Source organism: Chanodichthys erythropterus, chromosome 16, assembly GCF_024489055.1.
Source record: "Chanodichthys erythropterus isolate Z2021 chromosome 16, ASM2448905v1, whole genome shotgun sequence".
NCBI lineage: Eukaryota > Metazoa > Chordata > Actinopteri > Cypriniformes > Xenocyprididae > Chanodichthys > Chanodichthys erythropterus.
In genome coordinates, this window is record NC_090236.1 from 6,614,569 (window position 1) to 6,628,344 (window position 13,776).

At 36.6% G+C, this 13,776-nt stretch overlaps 1 protein-coding gene across 2 annotated transcripts in view; it reads left to right on the forward strand.

Annotated features, from left to right (window-relative positions):
- Positions 1-13,776, forward strand: part of gpc5c (glypican 5c) — a 170,279-nt gene that overhangs the window by 117,991 nt on the left and 38,512 nt on the right. The window lies entirely within an intron of this gene.

Here is a 13,776-nt window from a genome sequence, read left to right on the forward strand (position 1 = left end):
GATAATAATGTAGATTTAATGGCTGATGTTCAGCTCTTACAGGCCTCTGATGGCCCACTGTCCGCTCCTGACAGTGTTTTATCAGGTTCTTTTACTGTTCAATGGACAATATTTCATAAAGCTGCTTGTGAAACCACTCCCAAACAACTCCATTCAAGCAGCACGTCCTTTGCGTCCACGGAAAATATGAGCGCGTTTGCCCGGCGCTCTAATGTCTGTGAAATCCCTTTTCCTTCAGGAGTGGATGTCACTGACATGAGCACTGGAGACATGAAGCTCAGAGTGAAGGAATGCTCCTGAAAGAGAGAGAGAAAAGAGACTGATGTTTGTCACTCCTCTTTCTTTCTTGCTTTCTCTTTTGCTCGCTCTTTATTTTTACTTGCACTTTCTTTCTTGCTTTCTTTCTTTCGCTTTCTTTTGCTCACTCCCACTTTTTCTTTCGCTTTCTTTCTTTCTTGCTTGCTTGCTTTTGCTCTCTCGCTTTTTATTTCTTTCGCTCACTCTTTCTTTCACTCACTCTTTCACTCGCTCTTGCTTTTTCTTTCTTTCACTTTTTTCACCCTTTCTTTCTTTCTTTCTTTCTTTCTTTCTTTCTTTCTTTCTTTCTTTCTTTCTTTCTTTCTTTCTTTCTTTCTTTCTTTCTTTCTTTCTTTCTTTCTTTCTTTCTTTCTTTCTTTCTTTCTTTCTTTCTTTCTTTCTTTCTTTCTTTCTTTCTTTCTTTCTTTCTTTCTTTCTTTCTTTCTTTCTTTCTTTCTTTCTTTCTTTCTTTCTTTCTTTCTTTCTTTCTTTCTTTCTTTCTTTCTTTCTTTCTTTCTTTCTTTCTTTCTTTCTTTCTTTCTTGCTCACCAAGGCTGTATTAATTTATTACTAGTCTGTTTCTCTCTCTCTGTCTATGTAACCTTTGTCTGTCTATCTGTCTGTCTCTCCATTATTATGTCTGTCTCTTTCTCTTTCCATCTCTCTGTCAGCAGTCTCTTGTACTGGTCCTCATGAGGTGATGGAGTCTGGCTGTGTGAGGGTGGGACTGTCAACTACACACACCCTACCAGTGTGTGTGTGTGCATTCATGAGAGCGCAGAGCTCAACCTAAGCAGCAAAAACCCTCTTCAGGGAGTCGTGAGAAAGAAAGCTTGGCCTCACACATGCACACACTGCTGCTCTGTTGCCCTTTAATGTCTTAAGAATGTCTTCTTGCATGTTTGTCAGCTCTCTAGTGAGCTATTGTCCTGCTCTCACACAGATTTATAAACCCGATCACTTTCTCTCTCTCTCTCCCTCCTTCTGTCTGTCTCTCTTCCTTTTTACTCCCTCTCTCTCGTTCCCTCACTGGATGCCAGGGTGTGGTAAATATGTAATATTTTATCCTCATTTTGGTCATTAACTCCTGGAATGTGTTTTCTTGAGCCCTGCTGGGGTTTGTTGAACAAACCAGCATGAACTATTAGCCACTTACACATACACACACACACACACACACACACACACCTCGACCTGCTCTTAGGAGAGGAGCGGTCACTCTGGAAACTTGGGCTTTGCCGTGAATAGAAAGTTTAGGGCACATGGGAAGGAATTTAATCTTGTACATTCCACTGGACCTGTGTGTGTGTGTGAGCGTCTGAGGTCTTTTAAGGTTTCTGTTTAGAGTGGGTTATTGTATATTTTTAGGAGTTAGTGCTTTGAAAACATTTACAGAGTAAGTACCTGATTTGTTATTGGATGATTCCGCAGTGGAAATGAGAGACATTATTTCCATCATCATACATCCAGTCTCGGAACCTCTCTGAGCTTACAGATTAATTATTTTAGAACATTAAATATGACAATCATTTAAAAGCTGGACAAACAAGATATTTTACATTGAGTTTGTTCAGACAGGCAGTAAAAATCAGATTTTTTTTATATATTGTAGTCTGAACAACAAAAAACCAAAGCAAAACATGAGAATTGATGTTTACAACTCTGATCCAAACCACATCTGTATGTGGTTTGAAATCCGATTAAAATCAGTTTTGGAAAGTCTGAACAGTCGGATCAGATTTCGTGTTTTTTTTTTTTTTTTTTTTTTTTGTCCAGCGTCAAGCATTTGTTTCCTCTCTCTCTCTGTCCGCTGCCCACACTGAAAGTAAAATACTGTGCGAAGCCAATATTGGCATACAGCTTGGTGGTTTGTTTGCTTTTTTTTTTTTGCTTTTTTGCTTTTTTGGGTTTTTCCCATTTTATTCATGGACACAGGGAATAGAAGAAGGGGGCAGAAACGGGATCAGGAATTGACAAGCTGAATTCATATCACCCATGAGTACCGCTGCTCATTTTGGAGAACACGCCTTATCTGCTAGGCTATATCTCCGACATCTTAGTGTTTAATGTACAGTTTGTACAGCTTTGTTTATAGGTATTTTTAACCAGTCAGATATGCAGTGTAAAACTATTCAAGATACAAGAAAAATTATCGTAATCAGTATTTTTTTTTTTTCCTCATTTCAGAGTACAAATATCTAAACATCTACCACAAGATAAATTTACTTTTTTTTTTTTTTTTCAGTAAGGATGCATTAAACTGATCAAACGTGACAGTAAAAACTTTTACATTGTTATAAAAGATTTCTATTTCAAATAAAGGCTGTTCTTTTTAATTCTGAAAAAAAAAAACAAGGCTCCCACAAAAACATTAATCAGCACAACCATTTTCAATATTCATAATAATAAGAAATGTTTTTAGAGTAGCAAATCAGCATATTAGCCCTCTACAGCACAGCGTTGCCCTCGGGCAATGGAAAGTTTTCTTAAGCCCTATGTTTTGTTCATTTTTCTTTAAATGATTACAACCAATTAGAAAGGTCGAGAAAGTACCAAACAACAGTCCAGTAAGATGTGGGAGGCACTATCAAGCACCATTTAAAGGGACGTCCTGTTCTGATACATGGTCACAGGAGCACATGGTGTGAGAAGAAGGCAATATTATTTGCTTTTGTAATCTTATTTAAAATGACATGAACTGTAAATATGTGTGTGTGTATGAAGGTATAGAGAAGCCTTTTTTTCAGGTTTTATTTATTTTTTTTATTTTGCATGCTCAGAAATTCAGTTTTTCTTTTCATTGCCTCAGGGCAACGTTGTGCAATAAGGGGTACTTTTCCAGGATGTTTTGGACAATAACTCACATTGGCCATAATGTATTATAAGAAGGGAAGATGCAAGGTTCCTGGGTGTGCAGGAACACCCAAAGTGATGTGAAAAAAATTGTAACATACACTATTTCACAGCAGAGAAGAACTGATTTTTGAAGTTTCATACGGAGTGAAATCTTATTACATGAAGTACATTATATGGCATAGCACACTATGATACAGACATATACATGTATCAAATTCAATATATCATTGTCTTTCAAGTGATTTTCCCTTTTTACTTAATGATTTCTTGAATTTTTTTGAAAAAGTTTTTGATTTTGATGATAATTTTCTCTATGATTCTGTACCATTGTCGCACAACGTTGCCCTGAGTGCCCAGCATGTGTGCAGTAGAGGGCTAGAATGATTTCTGAAGGATCATGTGACACTGAAGCCTGGAGTAATGACGCTGAAAATTCAGCTTTGCATCACAGCAATAAATTACATTTTTAAAACATATATATATATATATATATATATATATATATATATATATATATATATATATATATATGTTTTAAAACCACCAAGAGAGAACGCAACATTTCTCAGGGGAACGCAAAAGTTGTTATATTTTCTCCCATCTCATTTTTTTCCCCCACCACCATGTCCATTTAGGGGCATAAAAAAATAATACCAACCCACTTATGAATGGTAGTGTACTGTATATTTTGAACAACATTTTGTTTTATTCTTGTTTTAAGCATAAATGTAACAATTTTATGAGATTTAAATTACATTATTTTTAAAGATTTTGAAAGTTTAGATATTTTGCTTGGATAACATATACATTTTATGAAAATATTTTTTTTTTCAGTGTTGTATGTAGATGTTTATTTAGATGTTCACATGAACTTGTATCAATAGTGACATTTGCAGGAACGTTCTCCATTGCAATATTTAACCTGGAGGCTGTCCGAACTCAATTTGGAAACATCTTCGAGCAGATGTCTGGTCTAGCTGTGATTGTTGCTCTCTGAGGACGTGAATTCTGGCTCTGATAGTTTGCGGACAGGAAGAGAGGGACACACACAGGCAATGAATTTTAGTTGCATATTGAACTCCCATTATAATCTCAGCCTTATTCAGTATATAGAGTGTGTTAGATGTCCCATGTGATTTCCCAGTTTGCACAGCTCTACTCAACAGGGTGGCCATTCTAAGTGGGCTGTAAATCTTGGTCCTAAGTTGGTTGATATTTAGTTCTGTAATAATTTAGATCTCCTAGCACAATTTCAATTAACTTTGTTGGCCGAGACTGTTATCTAAAGTCCAAATGTTCCCTAAGAATCAAATCTTGATCTATTCCAGGTTCAGAAAGTTAAGCTCATATGTTTATTGCCATAAACAATAATTTTTACTCGTCTTTCAATTTCTGAAGTTTAAACGTATTTAATTAATCTCAGTCTAAAGTGTCAACCTTGGCAGTTCTTGTTCCAATAATGTGTTTCTTTGTCATTCACAGAATTATAGATAAAGAGAGGCCAAGATAACTGGGCCTTCAGCCAGTTAATAAGCTGTAACCATGGTCACTGCAGTCTTTCATTCTTTAATTAATTCTTTATAGTGTCTGTAATTAGAGAGCTTTAGTGGGAACTGAGTTCAGAACACTTTCTATTTAATGTGTTTTAGAGACTGTCCATATTGGTTGAGATCTCCACAGGTTTGCTGACTCAGTCACGACACTGCCAGCCAGTCCATTAACACATGCATATGTAATTAAATTATTCATTTGACTACTTTGCATGATTGCAAGGTTAATTGGTCTATAAGGGCTTTGATCAAAAATACTCTTTTCTGAGACTTGTTTATAAGCAGTGGTTGACTTTTATTGGACCTAATGGAGTAACAGAAAGTGCAGATGAGGAAATATGTTTATATAAACTTTAATAGTTGTTCATTTAGAACATTTAATCATGTATTTTGTAGGAAAGGTTTCTGTAAAATTCCATTTATACTATGTCAGAGTACCATTTAAAAGGTCATAATCTACAGTTTTGCAAGCGTTTTAAAGGTACAATATGTAAAATTTTTGCAGTAAAATATCCAAAAACCACTAAGCTAGTGTTATATATTTTGTCCAGTTTATTACTAACAATATCTCTAATGTTTTCAACTAATTGTAAATCATGAGAAAATTCCCATTCTAAACAGTGACACGGGGCAGTGCAGTCGCCTGTCAATGACGTCAGTTACCCTTTGTTACCGCCTTTACTGACGTAGAAACCACATGACAACAGTGCCCTGGACAAATGCGGAAGTAGAGTCTAGCGTCCAGCAAACCACTAGCTTGCTTCAAGCAGTTCCTTATTTACTTCTTGAACGTTTTATGGTGGATTGTGTTACTTATTTATGGAACATAATTACTGTTTACCATCTGCCGCTGGTTCTGCCGACAAGGACAGCTCCGGTAAACTCATGACCGGAAAAGCGGAAGCGGCGCCGGCGACTGTGTCATAATAAAAGCCCCGCTGCTCGTGAGGCGTGTGTTGATCAATTGCTCCAGCTCCTCGTTCAGCTCCCGCAACCCTCGGTCCTGCTCTGCTTCATACTACAGTAACGTTAATAATCGCATCCACGAACATGAGTTCTTCCAGACTCCAATCCCTATTCTTTTGCACCGTCCGTTGAGATGGAGACCACATGTCCCAAGTTTCCGCTCTAAAACTTGGCGTCATCAAACTACGCCTTTGTTTTGAATAGGCTTCTAGTGACCTCTAGCGGAAAAAAATATCACAAATTGTACCTTTAAAGGGGACCTATTATGCAAAATTCACTTTTACATAGTGTTTGAACATAAATGTGTGTTGGCAGTGTGTGTACACAACCACCCTATGATGATAAAAATCCACCTCCTTTTTTTAAATCTCCTAAACCAGGGCTCTTCAAATAGTTACATTCGAGGGACGGATTATCAAATCAAAAAGTTGAGGTGCGCCGGGGGGTCTTATTGGTAAAAAATGTTTTATTAATTATTAGGCTTAGATGAAAATATTCTCACAATGAGACTTGGTAACCATATGTAAAACCAAACATTGCTACTCACTAACACTGTCAAATTATATTATATTATATTATGATGTGTTATATAGGCCTATAAAAACATCTAAATACAGGAACAAAATACACCTTAACAAAGACATGAATTATATATTCCCCTACCCACCTAATAAATACAGTGGGTACGGAAAGTATTCAGACCCCCTTGAATATTTCACTTTTTGTTATATTGCAGCACTTGCTAAAATCATTTAAGTTCTTTTTTTTCCTCATTAATGTACACACAGCACCCCATATTGACAGAAAAACACAGAATTGTTAACATTTTTGCAGATTTATTAAAAAAGAAAAACTGAAATATCACATGGTCCTAAGTATTCAGACCCTTTGCTCAGTATTTAGTAGAAGCATCCTTTTGAACTAATACAGCCATGAGTCTTTTTGGGAAAGATGCAACAAGTTTTTCACACCTGGATTTGGGGATCCTCTGCCATTCCTCCTTGCAGATCCTCTCCAGTTCTGTCAGGTTGGATGTTAAACGTTGGTGGACAGCCATTTTAGGTCTCTCCAGAGATGCTCAATTGGGTTTAAGTCAAGGCTCTGGCTGGGCCATTCAAGAACAGTCACGGAGTTGTTGTCTGAGGTCTGAGGTCCTGAGCACTCTGGAGAAGGTTTTCGTCCAGGATATCCCTGTACTTGGCTGCATTCATCTTTCCTTCAATTGCAACCAGTCGTTCTGTCCCTGCAGCTGAAAAACACCCCCACAGCATGATGCTGCCACCACCATGCTTCACTGTTGGGATCTTTGGGTTCTTCTTTACCTCTCTCACCAAGGCTCTTCTCACCCGATAGCTCAGTTTGGCCGGGCGGCCAGCTGTAGGAACGGTTCTGGTCGTCCCAAACATCTTCCATTTAAGCATTATGGAGGCCACTGTGCTCTTAGGAACCTTAAGTGCAGCAGAAATTTTTTTGTAACCTTGGCCAGATCTGTGCCTTGCCACAATTCTGTCTCTTGCCACAATTCTGTCTCTGAGCTCTTCAGGCAGTTCCTTTGACCTCATGATTCTCATTTGCTCTGACATGCACTGTGAGCTGTAAGGTCTTATATAGACAGGTGTGTGGCTTTCCTAATCAAGTCCAATCAGTATAATCAAACACAGCTGGACTCAAATGAAGGTGTAGAACCATCTCAAGAATGATCAGAAGAAATGGACAGCACCTGAGTTAAATATATTGTCACAGCAAAGGGTCTGAATACTTAGGACCATGTGATAATTCATTTTTTCTTTTTTATTAAATCTGCAAAAATGTCAACAATTCTGTGTTTTTCTGTCAATATAGGGTGCTGTGTGTACATTAATGAGGGAAAAAAATGAACTTAAATGATTTTAGCAAATGGCTGCAATATAACAAAGAGTGAAAAATTTAAGGGATTCTGAATACTTTCCGTACCCACTGTATATTGCAATATAAATGCCTATAACATAGTATTCATTATAAATATTCCACATTTCCACAAACCATGGTAAATTACTATAGTTCATTCATGGTAAATGTTTGTAAGGGTGGTGATTTTGAGATTTAAAAGTCTAAATTTAAAAGTTCTATTTTCATTCATGGCATGTTTCTCCTGTTTTCCTCTTTTTGGGAATGTTGAAGCTGTTTCAATCATCGAGTGAAACTAGTTTAATCATTGAGTGATTTGTAGTTTGTAACCGAGAGGTGTGTGTCGAATTGAAATGCTTCTCTCACTGGATGTCGCAACGCTGTTTAATAATGGTGACCAGGAATAAATGCAGCTCCTTTAAGTTTTCGCTCCATTATTCACTAAGCCGTGCTGCGTAGTTCAAAGTAAACTAGTGAAAGACCTGAAAACAGCGCTATTTGTTCTGTATTTGTTGTTACTGACCAAGAAACAACCACAGATGATTCGGTGACAGAGCGGTCCTGAGAAATACAGGACACATATAGTAACTGCTGATATATTCTCAGAGAAAACGTTTCTCAGGTCAGTCGGAGGAGCGTACATGTTACGAACAGTGTGTATATAGCTGTACAGCTGCAGGCGCCACTACGGCAACGTATCTAACGAAATTTAGCTGCACCGCCAGGAAAAGAGGAGGAGGGAGATTGGGGTGCCGCGGGCCGGATGGAGATGATTGGCAGGCCAGTTGACGAGCCCTGCCCTAAAAATCCCCCTTAACCCTCTGGAGTCTGAGGCTGATTTGGGGCTTGGAGAAGTTTTCAGGTTTTGTACATGAGGTCTGAAGTGTAACCGAAGTTTAAATTGATATAGCTTTAAAATGCATGCAGATAATAAACTATCATGATGAAGAAGAACTACACTGCCCGCAAGCATGTTCACAATATAGATGATAATCAAAACCAAGCAGATGTCTTGTTAGTTTTTGGCAGAGTATCCGATGCAGACAGGAGCTCTGATCATGGAAAGGGGGCGGGGAGCAGCAGCTTATTTGCATTTAAAGGCACATGCATGTTTGATTTTAATTTTGAATTACAATTTTTTGCCCTCTTCTGACCTTTTTTCTGTCTTTAAAACTTCTGTGTATGTAAATGATTGGCAAGCACAGACTTGTTCATATTGATGTTTGATATGGGCGGTCATATGGTCACATTGCTCATAGTTCTGACTGAATCGAGCAAACTTGAGAAGAACAGGCAATGTTTTTGCTTTACATAAATCAAAGCAAATACTGTAGGTGTAAATAAAGTTGAATTAAACTGAATAGAGTATCTCTGAATAGTTTGGTTATTATTAAAACATTGAATTACATACCATTTCATATTTACTGGGAACCCTGTGTCTGCATTTCTTCAGCAAATACTATAGTATTATATAGGGGTGTTGAAATTAATCACGATGCAGACATGGACGATTCTGCATTGATGCAGCAATGGACCATAATGGTTTATAGCCTACGGACGTTTCTCTGATGTCACTCGTCGCATAAGCACTTCTCAAGCTAGCGTAAAATGGTGGAGGGAGGGGAACTGAATCTGAGACCAGTGACAATTCACACCCCTAGTGTTATATCAGGGGTAATTACAATGATTTTAATACAAATATCATTGTTGACTTTAAATCTGTTCTGTGCCTTTAATTGGATAAATTCTTAGTTGTTTGAGAAACAGCATTTTCTTTTAGACAGCAGCTGTGTTATATCAGGTAATTAGTCATGGCTGTAATAGTCCGATAAAGAGGAATTTTTGAAGAAATTGTTTGTATTGAGAACTTAAGCTTTGTTTGGGGACTTTCTGTTTAGGATTCTTTAAAAATAAAATGCAAGACATGTGTGAACAGCCACTCATTCTTCTCTGTTTGGTTAACAAAAGTTATTCTGTCACACAGCTAGGAAACTCTGTGTTATATAGTTCTGTGTTGCACACTTCTTGATTGTGTGAAATCATAATCAGTTCCCCTAAATCGGGTATGCTGGTGGTGCAGTGTGTTAGAGTTTGTCTCTGTATAGTACATCCAACTCTAATATTTCCATAGATCAGAGAAAATCTTATTTTCCATGATATGTTTCCATTATGTGTTGCATTATGCTAAGGGCGAGGAGGTGTGTATCTGTATCGGGCTGAGTCTATTGATAGTGCGGCAGGGCATGTTCTCAATGCAGGAGTACTATGTACCTACCAATAAAATAGATTAGCAGACAGGAATAGATCTGGCATGAGGATCCTGAAAAGCATTTGTCATCATGACCGGGAGTTTCAGAGGAAGCATTATGAGAAGGCTTTTACCTGCAATTTGTATGCTCAAGCTCTATACTGGTGGTTCTCAACTGGTGGGGCATGATCCACAAAAGGGTCATTGGGTTTTTCTAATAATGGCATGGACATCAGTGGGGAAAATAATGGGTGGTAAATGCAAAAGACCACTAACCATATAATCATACTTGGTGAAAAATAAAGTAAACAAACCTTTTTTTTTTTTTTTATAAAGGTTGTAAATCGCCTGTCATGCAAATAATTTTGCATATTGTTGGGCTTATGCAGTTTATGGTAATATTATTGTGTTTCTGATTTTATGGACATTTTATGCACATTTTGTATGATTAATGGGTTAGTTCACCCAAAAATGAAAATTCTGTAATTAATTACTCCCCCTCATTTCGTTCCAAACCCGTAAGACCTACGTTCATCTTCGGAACACAAATTAAGATATTTTTTGATGAAATCCGAGAGCTTTCTGATCCTTCCATAGACAGCAATTTAATTACCACTTTCAAGGCCCAGGAAAAACATTAAGTTAGTCCATGTGACTACAGTGGTTCAACCTTAATGTTGTGAATACGAGAATATTTTGTGTCCAAAACAAAACAGAAAAAGAAAAATAACGACTTTATTCAACAATTTCTTCTCTTCCTTGTCATTATTCTACGCTGTTTACGTTGTAGACACAGTGCAGCGCTTCCCAGTTCTCTGTGAGAACACCAACTTAGTACTCGGACAACTAAGAGTTCTTGGGTGAACTAACCCTTTAACAGTTATAGTACTGCCACAACTTGAAATCTGAGTCCTGAAGCAAAACCAGTTGAGATCCACTCATCTACTGTACATGAATGTAAACAATATGCAATGCACTGATGTAGAGAGTCCTCAAACTCTCACAAAATATATATACTATTACAGTATTTATTAATATTTTGATTTCATTTTTTTGTTTGTTTTAAATAATTGTATTATGTGCTTTTGTCATTTTTATTAGATTTAGTTTTTTTTAATACATCTATTTAGTTTTAATTTTAGTGCTTCAACTTAAATTATTTTATTTCAGTTGGCAACATGGCAACATTTCTAATTTTCATTAAGTTTTTCATCTAAAATTTATAGTGTATTTTATTTCAGCTTTATTTAAGTTAATAAAAATTATTTTTAGTCTATATAGTTTTATATATAGTTTTTTAGTTTGATAGTTTAATTAAAGGTACACTATGTCACTTTTGGCCCTCTAGTGGCCCTCTGTATGCATTTTGCAGAAGAACATTGTTTTGGTTGTGTTTCAGCTCTGTGTGACTGCGGATAAAGATGGAAGAAAAAAAAAAAGAAAAAAAACAGAGGGAGAGAGTGAGAGATTATCCTACTGCTCATAAAACATTCACTATAAGGCTTGAGAGATACAGTATATCCCGTTTAGATGGAAAGGATCTCAAGCTGACTGATGTTACTGTAGCTATACCCATTAAAAGACATGGTACTTCCTTGAAAATAAATTCCAGCACATCAACAATCATAATGAAATGATGCTTTACAAAGAAGTGTGATAAAGAGCTACATATGGCAATTTATCTGTTCAATGAAATATCTTACCCACCCACTGAGTAATAAAAACACAATCTCAGTGTCACTTTTACATCATTTCAAGAAAATCCAAGCCAATGTTGATTCTTGTTTTATTACGAGTTCTGTTGCATTCTCTTTTTTTCCAGCAGACTCTCCGCTTTTTAGCATTTTTTTTTAAAAACAGGTGATAGGTTCGAGATCTGGTGTGCTCTATGTCAACCTTTCTCGCTCATTGTGACAACTAACCTATGCCACTCCCAGACCATACATGCGTCAAAGTAGCCAGAGCAACTTTTCTCTGTTTACAGGTATGGCGCGACATGCATGTGTGAGTGACGTACAATATGTATGCAATTTCCCAGCAAAAATCAAACCCGTCTTGGAAGGATTTACAGTGTATTGCCTCATTATTTAAATTTTGTTCATTTTGAAAAAAAAAAAAGTTACATAGTGTACCTTTAACAATAACAACAGTGGTACACATGGGAAATGCAGCTACATGACACACTCATGTGTATTAGGAAAAGTTACTGCATTGGTTTTTGTCTTTGCAACTTGATCAAACTGGATAAAACCTAAAACAGTCTGACCTAAAAAATATTAATGAAATCAGTGCTTCCATATGAGGTCATTAATAAGAAACAGAAAAGGTTTAAGTGTGTGCATGTTGGTGCATTTGCAGTGTTTTAAACACTTTCTCCAGAGTGCCCATCAAGGTTACGAATCATCTTCTGTGTTTGCGTCAATCTGGACATGACTGTTTTTGAAAGGCATCCATGTGCTTTGTCAGGACAAAGTTAGAAATCCCAGCAGTGAGGGCTGAGCCATGTGTGTGGAGCCGTTGTCATTACTGTCCATTAATATCATCTATATATTTATCTGTCTGTCTAGCTATGGCCAACCTGCTATATTTATCTATAGCTTCACGTCTCTAGCTGACTCGTAAGCCTTGGGCAGGGGGTGAAAGGTCACAGTGAGCGTGTGCAGTCTGCCCGCTCCTGATAGTGCTGACTCAAAAGTTAAAGGGTCATGTGAGTTTGACCTTTACATTGACATTTATTTCTCCAGTGGGCACTTCTGTGCAAAGTGACTTTCAAGGAATTGTATATAGCGTGTATGTTGTGACATTTAGTCCTCAGCAGGTAGTGAAAGATTAAAATCAAATGCTTTTCTTAACTATGCTCAAAATCGGGAAGGAAAATCTAGAGTGAAATGTCAGTGGAAAGATTAATCATGGCAGTGGATTTGACTGGATGTAGGCCTATAGTGGGGTCCAAAAGTCTGATTCCACTAGTGAAATTGCCTCTATGATGTATTTTTTTTTTATTTTATATATATATATATAATTTGAATGAAAAGTTGAGTGAAAAATGTAAAACTTTATTTCCACGTTGAAATGACAAATCCCAGATTTTGAACTCCACTGTGTGTACAGTTTGTGTGTAGGTTAAAAATATCTTTACTTGTGCTATAGTAAACCAGTTTCATCCGACCTGTGGAGCATCTCTGGCCTGAGGTGTCCAGGGCTTGATTTAGAAATGCCAAACTCCCTCTGTTCACAGATGTGCCTGGGTCAGACCTGTCGGTTAACTTAGCTATATTTTTAACCTCATTTTTAAGTGGTTAACCTAGCTTATACACTAGCTTCGCTGTAGAGTACTACCAGCTGTCTCGTAGAGAGCTAATAAGTGCAGCAACAATTCAAAGCAATGTCCAAAATGAAAAACCTTCTGTTAATTGAGCTCAACATATTTGAATTTCCATCATCAAAACATACCATGGCATTAACATGTTTCTGTTTTTTTTCTTTTCAGAAATTTTATTTACTACATACACAACTGTTCAAAAGATAAGACTTTAAAAATCGTATATAATATATGGTTTTCAAGGCTGCGTTTATTTGACCAAAAATACAGTAAAAACAGTCATTTTGTTAAAAATATTATTTCAATTTTTTTTTATTTTAATATATCTTTTTTATTTTAATATATTTTGTAATTTTATTCTGGTGTTGCAAAGCTGAATTTTCTGCATCATTATACCAATCCTCAGTGTCACATGGTCTTTCAGAAATCATTCTAATATGCTGATTAGCTACTCAAGAAACATTTCTGATTATTATTCATAAACAGTTGTGCTGCTTAAGATTTTTGTGGAAACATGATGCATTTTTTTCAGGATTCTTTGATGAAAGTAAAAAAACAGCATTTATCTGAAATAGAAATATTTTGTAACATTATAATGTCCTTAATTTTGATCAATTTAATACAATCCGTGCTGAATAAAGTTGTTTATT